Below are 6,739 nucleotides of genomic sequence, written 5' to 3'. Positions count from 1 at the left end.
GAGAAACTGGTATGAACTCGACTTGTTTTGTCTATGTAAATATGTTTAACCAAGTAATCCGGGCTTCAGCCCATTATGATTAAACATGTTTGCAATGAAAATTAAAGAGTATAGTTTCTCATGCCATGCATAAGTAGCTGGGAGTTGATAATGATTTATCTTGATATCAACATAGCGTTAACATGATTGTGATGTAGTATCATGATATGGTATCCTCCACTGAATGTTCGAGTGGCTTGACTTGGTGCATGTTCATGCATGTAGTTGAATCAAAACCAACATAGCCTCTATAATGTTTATGTTCATGGTGTTCATACTCATTCTAGTGTCCAATGTTACTTATGCATAATGCCTGGTCATGATCTTTGTTGCTCTCTAGTTGGCCGCTTCCCAATCTTAATTGCTAGCCTTCGCCTGTACTAAGTGGGAATTCTGCTTGTACATCAAAACCTTGAACCCAAAGTTATTCCAGATGAGTCCACCATACCTACCTATATACGGTGTTACCCTGCCATCCTAAGTAAATTTGCATGTGCCACCTCTAAAAACTTCTAAAAAATTATCCGTTTTGTGTGCCTGGATCGTTCATGGAACGACAAGAGGTGGTCAATATATTCCGTGCTAAGCAAGTTATGCTCAGGTCGAGTGTTTATTCACTCGCCATCGCACGAGGAAATGGGTGGTAATAGGGATGCCCAGTCCCAAATTGCAAATATGAAAAAGAGTACATCTCTTGAATAATCAAACAAAAACTCCCAATGGAGTCAAAACCTTTACTTTCCGCTTGGGAACCGCCACTAGCGTGCTTAGCATGGAAGATATTGATAACTGATGGTCGTGAAGAGAATGAAAAGGGGGCATGTCTCAAAATTATCATTTATCTTTGTTTTAAAAATTGAGCTCTGGCACCTCTACAAATCACTGCTTCCCTCTACGAAGGGACTTTCTATTTACTTTTATGTTGTGTCGTCACCTTCTAAAAACAAGCGCCAGAAACTGAGTAGAGCATAGTTGTCATGATTTATGCATTGTGTATAGCTAATCTTGGGTGCATCATGACTGGATCTTTTCTACCATGAATTACAATGTTTAGTCGCTGCTTGAACTTTGGAGGTGCTCTGCATTTATGTGTTGCGGTCTCAGAAAGGTCTGCGAGATACCACTATTGTCATATTATATCATGGTTGTTTTGACAACGTGTTGCTATTTGAGATATCTTATTATTGCTCGCTAGCTGATTATGTCATTGATATGAATCATTATAATCTTTAAGACTTATTGTTGACATGGTTAGTTATAATGTTGGCTGAAAACCTGGGTGCTCTTTAAGCTTATTTATGCAAACAAGAGCAAAAGAGTTCGTAAAAGTTTTTCTTTCTCACTTTCAGTTTATCAACTGAATTGCTTGAGGACAAGCAAAGGTTTAAGCTTGGGGGAGTTGATACGTCTCCAACGTATCTACTTTTTCTCACGCTTTTCCTCTTGTTTTGGACTCTAATTTGCATGATTTGAATGAAACTAACCCCGGACTGACGCTGTTTTCAGCAGAACTACCATGGTGTTGTTTTTGTGCAGAAATAAAAGTTCTCGGAATCGAACGAAACTTTGCGAGGATTTTTTATATCAATAATAAGAATTTCTGGAACCAATACCCACTAGAGAGGGGCCCCTGGGTGGGCACAACCCACCAGGGCACGCCCCCCTCTCCTGGCGTGCCCAGGTGGGTTGTACCCACCTGGTGGCCCCGTTGACGACCCCCCTGATACTATAAATTCACATTATTCCAGAAAAAAATCAAGGAAAAAGAATTATCACGATCCACGAGATGGAGCCGCCGCCAAGCCCTATTCTTCCTCGGGAGGGCAGATCTGGAGTCCGTTTGGGGCTCCGGAGAGGGGGATCTTCGTTCTTCATCATCACCAACCCTTCTCCACCACCAATTCCATGATGCTCCCCACCGGGAGTGAGAAATTCCTTCGTAGGCTCGTTGGTCGGTGAGGAGTTGGATGAGATTCATCATGTAATCGACTTAGTTTTGTTAGGGCCCGGTCCCTAGTATCCACTATGTTCTTAGATTGATGTTGCCATGACTTTGCTATGCTTAATGCTTGTCACTTTGGGCCCGGGTGCCATGAACTCAGATCTGAACCGTTTATGAATTCATCTTTATATCCATGTTTTAGATCTGATCTTGCAAGTTATAGTCACCTACTACGGTTATGATCCGACAACCCCGGAGTGACAACAACCAGGCCCACTCTCGGTGATGACCGTAGTTTGAGGAGTTCATGTATTCACTATGTGCTAATGCTTTGTTCCGGTTCTCTATTAAAAGGAGGCCTTAATGCCCTTAATTTCCAATATGGACCCCGCTGAGGGTAGGACAAGAGATGTCATCCAAGTTATTTTAATAAAGCACGTATGACTATTTACGGAATACATGCCTACATTATATCGATGAACTGGAGCTAGTGCCGTATCGCCCTAGGTTATAACTGTCACATGATGAATATCATCCAACAAGTCACCGATCCAATGCCTACGAATTTATCCTTATTGATCTTGCTGTGTTACTATTGCTATCATCACTGTTACACTTGCTACAAAATTACTGCTATCACTGTTACTATTACCGTTGCTGCTGTCACTACTATCAAAACTATCATATTATTGTGCTACTGATCACTTTGCTGCAGATAATTAATCTCCAGGTGTGGTTGAATTGACTTCATATGCTAATACCTTCAAATATTCTTTGGCTCCCCTTGTGTCGAATCTATAAATTTGGGTTAAATACTTTACCCTCGAAAACTGTTGCGATCCCCTATACTTGTGGGTTATCACACCGCTAGGTGCAAGACCCACTGCAGGAGCAACTCCTGACGTTAGGAACGTCTGGCAGAGCAAAGCTGATGACTACTCGATAGTTCAGTGTGCCATGCTTTACGGCTTAGAATCGAGACTTCAACGATGTTTTGAACGTCATGGAGCATATGAGATGTTCCAGGAGTTGAAGTTAATATTTCATGCAAATACCCGAATTGAGAGATATGAAGTCTCCAATAAGTTCTATAGCTGCAAGATGGAGGAGAATAGTTCTGTCAGTGAACATATACTCAAAATGTCTGGGTACCACAACCACTTGACTCAACTGGGAGTTAATCTTCCTGATGATAGTGTCGTTGATAGAGTTCTTCAATCACTGCCACCAAGCTGCAAAAGCTTCGTGATGAACTATAATATGCAAGGGATGGATAAGACAATTCCCGAGCTCTTTGCAATGCTAAAGGCTGCGGAGGTAGAAATCAAGAAGGAGCATCAAGTGTAGATGGTTACAAGACCACTAGTTTCAAGAAAAAGGGCAAAGGGAAGAAGGGGAACTTCAAGAAGAACGGCAAGCAAGTTGCTGCTCAAGTGAATAAGCCCAAGTCTGGACCTAAGCCTGAGACTGAGTGCTTCTACTACAAAGGGACTGGTCACTGGAAGCTGAACTGCCCCAAGTATTTGGCGGATAAGAAGGATGGAAAGTGAAAGGTATATTTGATATACATGTTATTGATGTGTACCTTACTAATGCTAGTAGTAGCGCCTGGGTATTTGATACTGGTTCTATTGCTCATATTTGCAACTCGAAACAGGGGCTACGGATTAAACAAAGATTGGCTAAGTACGAGGTGATGATGCGCGTGGGAAATGGTTCCAAAGTTGATGTGATCGCGTTCGGCACGCTACCCCTACATCCACCATCGGGATTAGTTTTAGACCTGAATAATTGTTATTTGGTGCCAGCGTTATGCATGAACATTATATCTGGAACTTGTTTGATGCGAGACGGTTATTCATTTAAATCAGAGAATAATGGTTGTACTATTTATATGAGTAATATCTTTTATGGTCATGCACCCTTGATGAGTGCTCTATTTTTGTTTAATCTTGATTGTAGTGATACACGTATTCAAAATATTGAAGCCAAAAGATGCAAGGTTAATAATGATAGTGCAACTTATTTGTGGCACTGCCGACTAGGTCATATTGGTGTAAAGAGCATGAAGAAACTCCATGCTGATGGGCTTTTGGAATCACTTGATTATGAATCACTTGATGCTTGCGAACCATGCCTCATGGGCAAGAGGACTAAGACTCCATTCTCTGGAACAGTGGAGCGAGCAACTGACTTGTTAGAAATAATACATACTGATGTATGCGGTCCAATGAGTGTTGAGGCTCGCGGTGGGTATCGTTATTTTCTGACCTTCACAGATGATTTGAGCAGATATGGGTATATCCACTTGATGAAACATAAGTCTGAAACATTTGAAAAGTTCAAAGAATTTCAGAGTGAAGTGGAAAATCATCGTAACAAGAAAATAAAGTTTCTATGACCTGATCGTGGAGGTGAATATTTGAGTTATGAGTTTTGTTTTCATTTAAAACAATGCGGAATAGTTTCGCAGCTCACGCCACCTGGAACACCACAGCGTAATGGTGTGTCGGAACGTCGTAGTTGTACTCTATTAGATATGGTGCGATCTATGATGTCTCTTACTGATTTACCGCTATCGTTTTGGGGTTATGCTTTAGGGACGGCTGCATTCACGTTAAATAGGGCACCATCTAAATCCGTTGAGATGACACCATATGAACTGTGGTTTGGCAAGAAACCTAAGTTGTCGTTTCTTAAAGTTTGGGGCTGCGATGCTTATGTGAAAAAGCTTCAACCTGATAAGCTCGAACCCAAATTGGAGAAATGTGTCTTCATAGGATACCCAAAAGAGACTGTTGGGTACACCTTCTATCACAGATCCGAAGGCAAGATATTTGTTGCTAAGAATGGATCCTTTCTAGAGAAGGAGTTTCTCTAGAAAGAAGTGAGTGGGAGGAAAGTAGAACTTGATGAGGTAATTGTACCTTCTCCCTTATTGGAAAGTAGTTCACCAAAGAAATCAGTTCCAGTGATTCCTACACCAATCAGTGAGGAAGTTAATGATGATGATCATGAAACTTCTGATCAAGTTACCACCGAACCTCGTTGGTCAACCAGAGTACGATCCGCACCAGAGTGGTACGGTAATCCTATTTTGGAGGTCATGTTACTTGACCATGACGAACCTACGAACTATGAGGAAGCGATGATGGGCCCAGATCCCGCGAAATGGCTTGAGGCCATGAAATCTGAGATGAGGTCGATGTATGAGAACAAAGTATGGACTTTGGTTGACTTGCCCGATGATCAGCAAGCCATAGAGAATAAATGAATCTTCAAGAAGAAGACTGACTCTGACAGTAATGTTACTGTCTACAAAGCTCGACTTGTTGCAAAAGGTTTTCGACAAGTTCAAGGAGTTGACTACAATGAGACTTTCTCACCTGTAGCGATGATTAAGTCTGTCCGAATCATGTTAGCAATTGCCGCATTTTATGATTATCAAATTTTGCAAATGGATGTCAAAACTGCATTCCTTAATGGATATCTTAAAGAAGAGTTGTATATGATGCAACCAGAATGTTTTGTCGATCCTAAAGGTGCTAACAAAGTGTGCAAGCTCCAGCGATCCATTTATGGACTAGTGCAAGCCTCTCGGAGTTGTAATATACGCTTTGATAGTGTGATCAAAGCATATGGTTTTATACAAACTTTTGAAGAAGCCTGTATTTACAAGAAAGTAAGTGGGAGCTCTGTAGCATTTCTAATATTATATGTGGATGACATATTGTTGATTGGAAATAATACAGAATTTCTGGATAGCATAAAAGGATACTTGAATAAGAATTTTTCAATGAAAGACCTCGGTGAAGCTGCTTATATATTACGCATCAAGACCTATAGAGATAGATCAAGACGCTTAATTGGACTTTCACATAGCACATACCATGATAAAGTGTTGAAGAAGTTCAAAATGGATCAGTCAAAGAAAGGGTTCTTGCCTGTATTACAAGGTGTGAAGTTGAGTCAGACTCAATGCTCGACCAGTGCAGAAGATAGAGAGAAAAGGGAAGTCATTCCCTATGCCTCAGTCATAGGTTCTATCATGTATGCAATGCTGTGTACTAGACTTGATGTGTGCCTTGCTATAAGTTTAGCAGGGAGGTACCAAAGTAATCCAGGAGTGGATCACTGAACAGCGTTCAAGAACATCATGAAATACCTGAAAAGGACTAAGGATATGTCTCGTTTATGGAGGTGACAAAGAGCTCATCGTAAATGGTTACGTCGATGCAAGCTTTGACACTGATCTGGATGACTCTAAGTCGCACACCGGATACATATTTATATTGAATGGTGGAGCTGTCAGTTGGTGCAGTTCCAAGCAGAGCGTCGTGGCGGGATCTACGTGTGAAGCGGAGTACATAGCTGCTTTGGAAGCGGCAAATGAAGGAGTCTGGATGAAGGAGTTCATATCCAATCTAGGTGTAATACCTAGTGCAACGGGTCCAATGAAAATCTTTTGTGACAATACTGGAGCAATTGCCTTGGCGAAGGAATCCAGATTTCACAAGAGAACCAAACACATCAAGAGAAGCTTCAATTCCATCCGCGATCAAGTCAAGGAGGGAGACATAGAGATTTGCAAGATAGATACAGATCTGAATGTTGCAGACCCGTTGACTAAGCCTCTCTCATGAGCAAAACATGATTGCTACCTCTTGAGCATGCGTTGGTTTTCCCTTGAAGAGGAAAGGGTGATGCAGCAAAGTAGCGTAAGTATTCCCCTCAGTTTTTGAGAACCAAGGTATCAAT

Source organism: Triticum aestivum, chromosome 3D (genome assembly GCF_018294505.1).
Source record: "Triticum aestivum cultivar Chinese Spring chromosome 3D, IWGSC CS RefSeq v2.1, whole genome shotgun sequence".
NCBI lineage: Eukaryota > Viridiplantae > Streptophyta > Magnoliopsida > Poales > Poaceae > Triticum > Triticum aestivum.
Note: the sequence above shows the minus strand (reverse complement) of the source record.